Source organism: Patiria miniata, unplaced genomic scaffold (assembly GCF_015706575.1).
Source record: "Patiria miniata isolate m_02_andy unplaced genomic scaffold, ASM1570657v1 HiC_scaffold_6, whole genome shotgun sequence".
NCBI lineage: Eukaryota > Metazoa > Echinodermata > Asteroidea > Valvatida > Asterinidae > Patiria > Patiria miniata.
The window spans coordinates 25,619,930-25,632,923 of NW_024037073.1; the positions used below are offsets into that span (position 1 = coordinate 25,619,930).

General features: G+C 38.4%; 1 long non-coding RNA gene across 4 annotated transcripts; it reads left to right on the forward strand.

The window, feature by feature from the left end:
- Positions 1–2,427: 2,427 nt before the first annotated feature.
- On the forward strand, positions 2,428–12,758 carry LOC119743381. Of its 4 annotated transcripts, XR_005273012.1 has the most exons (4): positions 2,428–2,468; positions 7,744–7,843; positions 9,267–9,446; positions 11,072–12,758. It is a non-coding gene; the product is annotated as an uncharacterized LOC119743381 (long non-coding RNA). The 4 variants fall into 4 exon arrangements; XR_005273009.1 differs by lacking the exon at positions 7,744–7,843; XR_005273011.1 differs by lacking the exon at positions 2,428–2,468 and having other exon boundaries at positions 7,548–7,843.
- Positions 12,759–12,994: the final 236 nt, after the last annotated feature.

The following is a 12,994-nucleotide window of genomic DNA, read 5'->3' on the forward strand; positions in this document are numbered from 1 at the left end:
TTATTTGTAGTATTGTGAATGATTTTATGAATTATAATCTCAATGATAGTTCACATTGGCACATAGTGTTAGGTTAGCTTGACTGGTGTGATCTTTGAACTCGGGTAGATAGATAGAGTCACGTTACTTACACTAAATTTATATTTCATCCTGGATTTCTTGTTAGATAAACTATACAGCATGTGAATCTTTTGTGGGGTAAATATTCCTGACATTGGAGATGTCTGATTTGTTTCTTTCATTTTCATTGTTTGTTTGCACACTCACAGCCAGTATTAGAGAGTTATCGCAACAAGTGTGAGTTTACCATCGGCAAGAGTGTAGATGGCATTGGTGAGTGAAACTGGCATTTATTTTTAGTTATCCAACCTCTTCATTTTTTTATATGTTTCCGCTCCGTTCACAAGCACCCCCTCGCCTGGATATAAAGTGTGCACACATGTACATAATGTGCCTGTTATGAAAACCGCAACAGAAAGTTTCGGGAATTTTTTTTCTCAGTTATTCCCCAAATTTCTTGTCAGGTCTTCACGAAACTTGGCCTGGGTAAATTGTGCAAAAGTTTCAGTTTCATGTCTTATTTTCATTGACAGATAACACTGTTGGTTTCCGGCTTGGCGCTTACAAAAGCAAGTATTTTCACAGAGGTTTCCATTTTGCAAAAGCCGTAGATAAGCGTTCATGCTTGATTGGATCAGCTGTGGAGGGGCGTGGCCCATTAGTAGCCAATGCTGATCAATTCCAACCAATCAGAATGCAACACACAGAAAGATTGACAGGTGTACATATTGTGCATTGTCTAATATGTCTGTCAGGAATTAATTATTGAGAAGAAAGAAACAAGCCTCAAAAGACTTAAACCCTTTTCATCCCCTTTGCTGACCAATATGTTGGCTTACTTTTGTGGCATGAATATTGAGGGTATATGTTTGTACTTTCAATATTGACCAGCAAGCTCTTTTACTCAGTAGGGATTTTTCAACAATTACATTTGTACAAGCAAGAATTAGGTTTTAAAAACAAAATTCAAAAAATCACTGTTTGTTTAAATGTTGCTAGTGTACACTTTTGTGTATTTTATCACTGATTTTGCTTTTACACGCAGATTTGTTTGTCCTGTAAAAAGTATGTGACTTTTAGAAACATGGTTTGCCCTGCAATTTTTTTTTCTCAAATATTACTAGGTGTGAGAAAGACGTAAGAGCTCAAACACCAATTTGGTGACAGTATATTTCTGTATTATTTGTGTTTAGAGTTCTAAATTACACAAGGAAATAGCAGCTTTAATGAACATATAAAAAACAGCAATTCCTCCGATACTGTGCAAATTAAGTGTGATGCTAACTTTACAACGACATTCATATTTTACAGCATTGATTTTTCAATTACCCAAATTCGAAGTACCCTTGAGTCCATCTATAAGAAATATTAGAATATTGCTTTGCATTTAAACATCATACAGACATGGAGCTCATAATGTAATACAACAGACTAGTGGTGCTACACAGATTATATGTACAATTATAGAGCATGCAAGTCTCGCCAGTTCACATTCACTTTTCATGTGAACATCTTGGTACCAAACACTGACTAGTCTAGCCACAGACTCCCGTGTTTGAATTCACCCAATTCACCCAATGAACGGAAGTGGAGGTCCACATTTCTTCCATTTACTATAGTAATCAACTTGCAATACTTTTTGAATGTGTTGTAAATTGGAATGGTTTATTTCTTGTTCAGAACCCATTCTTTGCCCTTGACTGGATAAACCTAGTAAAATCACCTACATGTAGGTTTTTGAGGTCAACTACCACGCTCTATTGACAGAAGTGGAGTACAAATTGCTGACTTTAACTATCAACTACATTTTTTCCAGCTAGTAGCTGTGAAGACACCTTTGATCCTCCAGACTTAAATCCCATACGGTACATCTAAAGCCTACAATGGTCTCGTATATATTATATATCTGTGCTCTGCAACAAAAAAGTCTGTACCCTGGATTTCTCCTTGCTAAAGGATGTTTCAAGAAACTTTGAATAAAAAACAGCACTTTATTTGGTCTTCAAAAAAAGTTATCCACATTGTGCTACATGTATGCACAAAGATTGGTATACATTTGGAATCGGATGCTCCTAATGCATAACTTGCAACTTTGTTGATCTGTAATACTTAGACTGTGTCTGAAACGCGTTTCTAGAGCTATGGCTACGGTTATTGTCAGATTGTTCCCATGAAATTGTTTTGGGTGAAGACCTAGACAATATAGCTCTAGCCATATCAAGTTTTTTAATTTGTTCATTTGTGCATCAGGTCTTGACCCACAAGATAACCATTCCACCAGCACCTCTGACGTACCAGTGACTGGTGCTGCCATAACGGATCCTTATCACTATCTGACGCAACAGCACTTCACCTCAGAGATCTTCAAGATTGAGATCCAAAACCTCCCAAGACATTTTGGACTGGTGGTGAGTTTGCTCCCTAAATATTGAACCCTCAATAACAATAACCATACAGTTTGTGCCTTTTTAGGAGTATGTATGTATTGTACTCCATGCTTGGGATTTGTCAAGGTCTGTTAATAACAGCATCAAAAGGCTGTAAAATGAATTTCACTAAAACATGAAATATCCCAGCCCTGTGTTTGTAATGACCTAGTAATGACCACATTTTACGCACATTTTTTTGCAATGCCCGTGCACATGTTCACAATTGTTTCTAATGTTGCTGTGATGTCGATTTAGGTATTTTACACTTCACAGCTTTGGGGTTTTCTGTATAATTTATGAACCTAAAATTCATTGCATTGTACATGTGTAAAGGTTTGTACATTTAAGCATCTCACTGGCTGCATGCTATGTGTTAATGAACGCAACAGTCACATCAAACTTGATCAAAACACTTTTGTTACATTTTGTCCCCTCAAACAGCAGTGACACTGAAGTTCCAGCTCATTACATCGCTGTATTGCTCGTGAATATGGAATATTTTAAAGCCTGAAACATCCAAAGACTTGGAATAGAGTTCCTAAAATGAAAACCTATTTACAGTGGAAAAAATTCAGGGTTATCCATATGTTAGTACCATTACTTGTATATTTCACACTGAAAAAAGTAACAAACTTGCTCATTAAAAGGAAGGGTAGATCATTTGTCATTTGTGCATTTTTTTTCATTTGAAGCATCAAAAGTGCTCAAAATATGAAAACGGGTGCTTAACAATTAACACAATGAAGTTTTAACTCTGTGAATGCAGTATCTTCCGAGAAAACTATAGTCAAGGATCTCGGGTTCAATTCAAAAGTTGCTGAGTCACGTTTTATATTGCGTCCGAATTCAGCCCCAGGGACACATTCTCATTCAGTCAATTGCAGCTACGTGATGTCATGCACTGAACTGACGAATAATAGCAACCTAGTGTGCGTGTGCGTCGTGTCGACGCTTGCGCGCACATATTCATGGATTCACCGAATTTACAAACCAACTACATGAACTAACATGATGCATCGTTGAAAATTGCTTTCTTTCCTTGTTTCCTTCAAAACGACAGCATGCCAAAAAGAATGATTTCACAGGGAGTTTAGTGCCATTAAAACCAAAAGCCTTTAACAATAATTTTGTCAGTTACTTTTTGGGTAGCTGCAAATGATCTACTCTACCTTTAAATACGAACAAAAGTTTGATTCATATAATTAAACTATTTGGGATTTGTTAATTTCTGAACCTTTTACATACATACATTGCATGAATACCAGCTGTTCCCTTTACTGATAGTTGGTTGCAATCTGCTCTGGGCGGGCCTGCACATTACTGACGTCATGGTGCGTACATGTATTGGCAATTCGCTGAAGTAAAACACATTTCAACTCCAGCATATTGTGTTGTTAATGTTTCTCGATGTCAAATCTACTTAATTGGCATTCCAAGAAGAAGATGTATGAAACGGCCTTAAATCTGCTCTACACTTTGAACACAGCAAGTTCAAAAGCAGCACTCACTCTACACACTGCTGCCCTTAAAGACAGCTTGCACTTATCAGGTACCAGTGAACATTGTTCTTGACAACATTTCAAAGATTAAATCCCTTCGTGTTCTGGATGTGCATACTGCTGCCCTTGTGCTGATGGCTCAGTGCCAGTCAGCCCGGGACATTGTTCCTGAGTACTTGCAAGTGACTGCTGGCTCTCTGCTGGTTCTTGATGTACACACTGTTCCCCTTGCATGGATAGCTTGCAGTCAGTCAGACTAGAGCATTGTTCCTAATGAGAACTTGCAAGCGCTGGGGTCCTTGCTGGTTCTGCATGTACCTCAACATGCACTTGAACATGCTGCAGACTGTGCATGGGTGCCTTGCTGCTGCTTTGCCTGGAGCATTGTTCTTGACAGCTGTCCAGTGACTGCTGACTCGCTGTGTGTTGTGCATGCCCTTGGCTTGGTGGCTTGCTGCTGCTTGGCCTGGCAGCACGGTGCTCTTGGTCATTTTCTGCCTGTGGAATCACATGAAGCTCAATCTGCTTCCCTGGCTGCGATGGTCGGCTGGGATTCTGTCTTGGGCAACAACGACAGCACAGTTTCAGGAATGAGAAAGCCTTGACTACAGCTTCACGATAGTCAGCGTTTGTGGCACTGTAGACTAGGGAATTAATTGAACTATTGGTCAGTAGCAAAATTGCAATGCATATAGTCAGAATATTTATTGTCTCTGCAAGTTCCAGATTGGCAACAATCTGAGCAGTTGAAGTAAACTTTGATGCCACTACAAGTACATGAATTGTCATAATTGAAGCTGCAGTGTACAGTGAGTTCAGAATGAAGAAAACAGCAGTGTTGATGATAACCATGCAGAGGACCTTGCCTGCTCGCTTGGGACGGTTCGGAAACAGGGCTGATTGCTTGCACACTTTCAGTACTACATAGATGTACAAAGCAAGAGTTGCTATCAAAGAGGCAATGTTAATAATGGAAAGAATCCCAAGGTTGACTTTATTGGAGACAGCGTCTGTTAATGGTACGAAAATCAGAATCACACCAACAATAATTGTTGGCACCCAGAGTCCTGCTGATATCTTTGCTGCTCGAGATTTAGAGGCTTTTTCTTTGAACGTTATAGGATTGCACACTGCAGAGAATCTCTCAGCTGCTATGGTAACCACAAAGAAATTAGAAGTAGCGAGGAACGTGCTTTGGAAACTGTATATTGCCTTTTTGACCAATAAGTTGGACTTTATAGGTGAAAACAGTGCAATTATGAAGTAAGTTATAAGGTAGAGGGAGTCAGCCACAGCCAGATTGGATAAGTAGATGTTGATGATTGTACGCATGGACTTCACTCGAATGACTGTGAAGAGAAAGACAAAGTTTAAGCAGAGGCCGATTGGTGCAATGATTTCAGCACTTAACCATGTTATTTGAGAAACTTTTTTTTCCACTCATGTAAAAGTTCTCAAGATGCTTTTCAACTTCAGTTTTGCACCCAGTTGATGGAGTGGAGCTGTTTTGGTAGCCATCACCCATAGTTCATGCACAATGTAGCATTGAGCTCCGTGAACCACATGTTGTTCAGATGCAGCAAAGAATGTTCTTCTCTATTTCAAGATCACTCCAGATTTATACTTACAGGGATTGTAAGACCTTGAGCAAAGTGGAATTGAAACAGAAAGTTTCTTCTTCTTTTCCTTCTTTTTCCCCGAACATTTCTGTCCGATTTTAATGCATGTGACTATCGTGTGGTATCAGTTCCTGTAACCAAAGCAGATGCATGTAAGTCAGTTTCACTACTTGCACTGACATGAAATCTGAGCATTGAATTTGTTTCAGTTTTAATGATTGGCTCTAGAGTAAACATGCATAGTGTGTACATGTAATCATTTTTTTTAATGCAAGTCGTCCCTTCACAAGGCATAAATGCCACTCAATGTGAGGGCTGCCGCACAAGAAGGAAAGACAGGAAAAAAAGAGGATGATAGAAAATGAAGACAATTAAGTTTAGTGTGTATGAGAGATGCATGTTCACATTGTGTTTATACAGGGTGATTAAAATAAAAAGTGACCCGCCCTAAAGATTTTTTTTTCTTACTTTAAGCAATCAAATTAGATACACCGAAGAAATATGTTTTAAAAGAGCATGTTCTTCTGAAAAAAAACCCAAGCACTAAATTTGATCATGCCATCCAAAGTTATGCATGTTTTACTAAAAAGAACCCGTTTGTGTAGCTGTCTAAGGAATGCGATAATATTGAATGCTAAATGAGCTACATGTAAGTGAGAATTACAGATTACACACAAGTATTCAAATACAAATGAGATTTTGATAATTGAAATCGAAAGAATTTTTACTATCAGGTTGTGTGTTTTGAATATGAGAAGCAAGTTAACTCTCTTTTTTCTTCGAAATATCGATGGTGATTTTTGTATCTTTTCCCTTGCAAGTTCTCGTTCATTCATGGAGGTGGGAAAACAATTGATGTTTCATTGTCCTCATTGAGAGATGTATTATCAGTTCGCAGCACGGTAATTGATAAGTGGTGGACAGCCAAGTTTTGTGATTATTTTATTGAATAGACATGAATTGGGAATAGAATTTGCAATTTAAGTGATATTTTCACAGTTAATAGTCAATAAGATGCAGACTTGTATTCGAGTCGAGAAACATCGAATCCGAGTCCGAGTCACATTTCTCTAAGTCCGAGTCCCGAGTCCTCCAGGTCAAGTCCGAGTCAGAGAGTCACAAAGGTTGAGTCCGAGTAACGAGTCACCTCTTTTTATAAAAAAAACATACATTTTAGGGAATTCAGAGATTCAGAGTCACCTTTGATATAGTATGGAAATACGTACATTTCAGGTGCTGTAAATTTTCATTTTTCCCCACAGCTTTTCTCTAATTTTCTCTGGAAATAAGGAGTTCATTTGCAAAAACAGTTATAAAGGCAATTCAGACAAAACTGGTATTGGCCTAACTTTTGCATTTAAAGTTCAGGCGTTTCGAATAACTTTGTTCAGACTTCTATATACGTGAAAGGTGGCGATTGAAGTTGGACGTAGTGCCGGTTTTCTCCTCTATTTTCTTCCTGCAGAACTTGCATTCTGCACTTGATCTTCCATTGGCAGTTCTCTTGAAGTTAAAATTGACAATTTTTGGAGTGGATGCCATCATGATCTACGTACGTTGCAACTTGCATGTAACGTTACTGAAACGGGCAGATCAACAGACTATTCATATCGCGTTATCGCGATGCGACAGCAATACACGTGTGAACGACAGGACGTCTGACAAGAAAAGTCTGGTACCTTACCCTATCAATCTTGCACCAATGCAGTATTGCGTGTTGATGGCGGGGTACAAGTTTCAGTACATTGATTTCTATAAGTCAATATATCGGTAACCGGCCACGGCCACGCATGCACCACATCGAGCGCCTTGTACATGTATTGCACAGTAAAGAAAACGATCAAATTATATATGTGCGCGTGTGCAGTGCGGTAATTTCCGTCGAGTCACAAGTCAGTTCAAGTCCAAGTCCGAGTCCGTAGCCCCGAGTCTGAGTCCGAGTCGTAAGTCAAAGTGAATCGAGTCCCAGTCCGAGTCATTAAAAATGTGACTCAAGTCGGACTCGAGTAGTCACGAGTCACACAAGTCTGATAAGATGTACTTTATCCGTGTTTTTTTTATTAACATGGAACGAGCCAAATATTTTAAACATTTTTTTTTCAAATTCGGTCACTTTCTTTTTGACTCATCCTGTAGTTGGTTCAACCGGTCACGTGGGAATAAGCTTGATGAATACATCCTGAAAATGGCTTTGGGGATAATGACAGTGTATGGACGTGATTGGACGGAGGAGCAGGTAGTTGGTAGTTGGTTTCAATTTGGTCAGGTTACTGATGACAGAAAGTAACATTCACTCAAAACATCTTCAAGCACTAATATTACTTTATACAAAGGTATATGTAGATGTAGACAACAGCAAAAACAAAGAAGAGATTTTATTTTCTATCAATCCTTGTTGTCTTTTTCCCCAAAATGAATTGTGTTCTTCCCCTGGATGTTGATTTATTTACCCATACAACAATTCTGTACTTCCCTTCTGTTTGATATTCGATTTGATCTGATAAGGAATGAAGTCAAATGGAAGTTTTTATTCACAAATCACAATTTAATTTCTGTTCATCAGTTGCCTTTTTTTTCTTTCCTGGGCTAATGTTGGTTGTCATCTGATCAGAGTTTCTTCTTCACTTTCTGGGGTTGTTGTCATTTGAAATCAGTCTCTCAAGTTGATGTTGTCATATTCTCAGTTTTGTTGATGGAACATCTTTGCAAGACAATTTGCAGGGCTAACTACTTGGTCTAACTACGTGGTGGCATGGTTTAGTAAAGGTTTGCAGTACCACCATGGAGAAGTCTGTTTTGGGAAGATGTGTGGTTCTTTTCAGAACCACACATCTTCCCAAAAGAGACTCTGCATGCCTACATGGTGTTACTGCAAACTGCAAACCTTCACTAGAACACTGTCTTCCACAAATGTGACAATTGGGAAGGGGAAAGTGTGTTTGTCCATTTTTGTTTGGGGGGGGGGGGGAATATAATCCCCAACCCCTTTTCTTCCCCTGACATCCCCCCCCCCCCCCCCGCCCCTGATTCTATGTAAATATTTCAATGCTAATCATACTTGTATTGGTGATATTTCAATGATAGATATATAGACTCGAAAAGATAGGAGAGAACAAGACCAGTTTCTTTGGTAAAATTATCCAGTCAGGTAAAGACAAACATCTGTGAAGACTCGTTTGCATTGGTCTGCATCTCAAATCTATATGGATAGTTGTGAAATTCGAAATTGTTAATTAGGAAGTAGGAATCAACTTTATTTGATTTCATCCATATAATTATTGATCTTCTTTTTCATACATGTATTTTTTTTGCCCTTCCCTAAAGTATTTTACAAACACTGTACACATTGAGTTTTGTCTGCAGGTTTGCAAAATCAACCGGCTTACTTCTGGTTGGACACGAACCCCCAACCTTCTGCTTCCTAGTGCAGACACATTAACCACTCGACCACTGAGCTTGCTGTGGCCAGCTGGCCGTTTGGAGTCTAATGTAGCAACGCTTAACCCAACTTTGTGTACATGAGGTCATTAGTTTAAATCCCACCTAAGCCTTCCGACAACACTAAGTGCACAGTGTTTACAAAATATGTCAGCAGGGGCAAACAAAAATCAAATATAAAAAAGGCTAATTTACATCTCATAATTTTGTTTCCTGCCCAGGTTCCCATCTGAAGTCCATCCAGATGATCCTTGATAAGACAGCAGACGGTACAGGCATCGACTCCAACACCCTAGCCTTACAGGTGAAGACCCATCCTGAGCTGAGGGACAAGCTTCATGTCGTCACCTCTTGGGGGCCTTTGCCTGTCTACCCTGGGGTGGTCAACTCAGAATTACCTGGTAGGTACAGTGGACTCTGTGACCAAGTACCAGTGTTGTAGTCGAGTTACCAACGTCGAGTCCGAGTCCAAGTCCAAGTCTCGAGTCACAAGCCTTGAGTCCGAGTCCGAGTCACAAGTCACTTGTTCTTAGTTGTTCACCGAACTAATCGTTTTTTTAAATTATTTTTTAATCCGCCATTCTGTCTTTTAAGTAAATCCCAGTGTATATAGTTGGGTGTGTACATGTTGTTTAGAGCCAAAATGTGTTTTCCTTTTAATTCCCATCCCTAAAAAATCTTCCTCCAACCCTTCCCTCCATGTTTTATCATCCAAACAGTATTCCTCAATGATCCTTTCCAATCCCTACGTTAGCTTTTTACTTTTGATGAAATTACATGACTCGAGTCGCGAGTCACCAAGCTCGAGTTCGAGGAGTCATGGTCAAGTCTGAGTCATTTTCCAATGTGACTAGAGTCCAACTCAAGTCCGAGTCCTAGACTCGAGTCCTACAACACTGCCCAGTAATCCCTCTGAAGAAAAGGTTTAGGTGGAACTCTTGAACGCATTGTCGCCCAACACCTTGCGCTGATGTTAAGATATTGGATGATCGTAGTGCAGTGTTCATATAGCACTCTTATACAACACTCTCAGATTGCTCACACTTATTACCCCTGTTCATCAGGCCATGAGAACACTTTCCTGCTATAAGCTCAAGATCAGCCCTATGTGGTCTGCACCCCCCCCCCAAATGTACTCAATGGAGGCAATTGTAGTAATGTATCTTGCCCAAGAACACCAGCACCATGTCCCCTGTCAAGATTGACTCAACATAACATCGTGCATGAGTCAAACACAGGAACCTTTTGGCCACAGGACTCTGCATGCTGAATAAAACTCTAATCAAATAAGCGATGTATAAACACTGACGTATGAACACTGTATGAGTGTGTTACCTCCTGAGTGAAAGTTGGAAAAAAAAACGTTGGCGAGGGGCAAAACCTAAATTGATTTACATAACCCCAACTAAAATTCCATCTTATGAATAGTTAATGCTATACCTGCTGCTATGTACATCAGATTCGAACCAGCCAACTGATTCCCTTAGCTCGGTGGTTGAGTGGTAAGACATCTGCACTAGAAAGTAGGAGGTCTTGGGTTCGAGTCCCACCCGAGTGATTTTTTTCCAATTTTCACTCGGGAGGTAACACACTGACTGTTTATACCAACTGTTTATACGTCGGTGAAGGGCAAAACCTAATTTGATTTACATCACCCCGACGCAAAATTCCATCTTATGAATACTGAATAAAATTAGTGATACACAAGTACATACTTTGCGTAAAGATATTTGTTGTGTGGAAGAGGAAAGTACCTCAGACAGTCAGACCACCGTTTAAACAGAAGATCTGACCTGACACGTGTACATGAGGACATACAAGGGCCTCATGATTCTGATATTTAGTACGCTTGTAGATATTTAAATAATGTTGAACCCTGCATCATAGGTCAATCTGACAATCTACGCGCTTGCCAGTATCAGACTTTAAACGGCCCGCAAGAACCTGCCATTTTGAGTCTGCGTTTAGATTAACCACCATTTTGATCGTCTCATTTTGAATATTCTTTGGTCTTTTTTTTCCTCAGAGGATCTCAAGACATCTATCACCAGGCATCTTCTCAACATGCATCTCGATCCCAAATGGCAAGCTCAACTGAACCAATACACGGTGTCCAAATTTGTGCCGGTTACGCTGGATCTGAACAAAGGATTGTTAAAATAAACAAACAAATGTTCCAATAAACCAAAAAGGGAAACCGACTATTAGTGCATTATAAAATATATTGCATTATTATAATATGACAATTGTAACAAAATAACAAGACAGTGTTATATTTTTAAAAAAATAATGATTAATTCATTGTTGAAATCGGTACTCTTAAATTGGACTTTGTCATGATGCAATTTTGTGCTCTAAATTAAAAATGAAATATACATATTTTATCATGAAAAAAATGTTGTTTATATATTTTACTGAAACCAAGAGACTAGTTGTCAATCTACAAGCTATTGTCACATCTTACTGTGTGTAATGAGTTCGTTAGCAGGGCTCAAATTTTGTGTGAACATTTTGTGGACAACAGTACCTGAAAGTATTATTTACTGGACCAATGTACATTCGCAGTTAAAATTGAAACACTGTTACTTAAAGCCATGTGAATCATTTGCAATGACCTGGAGAAGCATTGATTTAATGACAAAACTCTGCTCAAAGTCAAGATAGGAGTGGTACCAAATACCCTTGTAAATTGAAATTGTTTTCGTGTGGACGAAAACTGAGGTGGTGTTAAAGAGGGTGTCCACGGCACATTTTAACATTATGCATTAGCAATGGAATCCAGTTACAAGACACCCCAAAAAAGTGAATGTATTTCCTCGGTTTTCTTAAAACGTATACTATCCAATCAGCCTTCAACAGGTTAGTTGTCATGCACCCTGCTTCAGACTTTTAGCCATATTGTTGCTTCAAACAAAAGTAAAGGCACAAGAAGCAAATAATCATATGTACCTTTTAAGAAAGTTGCAGTCATTAGGATTATACAAGAAGTGTATTTCATTGCTTCTGATGGTAAATGGGAAACATCAAATGTGAACATTTTTAATAGTCAAATGAGTCTTGCATATGTAGGATTAGTCATGATCACGATAATCTGAGACCAGATTTAGACAACACATGCAATCATGAAAGGCATGTATTCATCTGAGTGCAATGTGTAATTATAAAACATCAAGATGAATTTGTATTCCCTTTGTTTTAAGTTACCAAAACTTCCAAAGAATTTATATACGATTTAGAAGTGTTTTTGTCATTACGCATAACCATCACTAAAGAGTGAAATACATTTGAACATCAAAACAATGTGAGTTACAGTGAAGTGCAAATTTATTTATGCAAATGCGATAAGGTTTTCTGTCATGGATATTGGTATGAACGTAGATGATGTGGATATGATTCGCCTACTTTAATGTACATGTAGTTGTGTTTGTCATTTATAATACATGCACACCATATAGTTATTAAACTTATCAGAATTTATGTGCTGTAAATTTTGGATTTTTGTGACTTGGTTTAAAAATTAACAGTCACTTCTTTCATTTCCAATGGCAAATTATTAAAGTGGATGCGGTGTTTAAAACGAATCAGACTTTCTATTCTATAAATGTTCTAGTTTTCTGGCAACGTGATGTTAGAAATGAACTCTTTTGAACTTTTAATAAAATTGTATTTTCAATGGCAAATTTTATATTAAATGCATGTACATGTAGATCTGAGCCAATTTACTTGTTTTAGTCAAATTATTCTGTGTGAAAGATTGACCATTTTTTCCTCTGGCTTATTTCATTGGGTCACGCTTAATTTCTTGGTTACAGATTCCCAATGTGTAAAAGTAGATATCATGGCTAAAGGAAAGTACTCAAGAAAAATAATCAAACCCAACTTTAAAATATCTTTAAAAAATTTAAGTATCTTCCTTTTCTTGTACATATATTCAGTGGGGAGTGCCCAG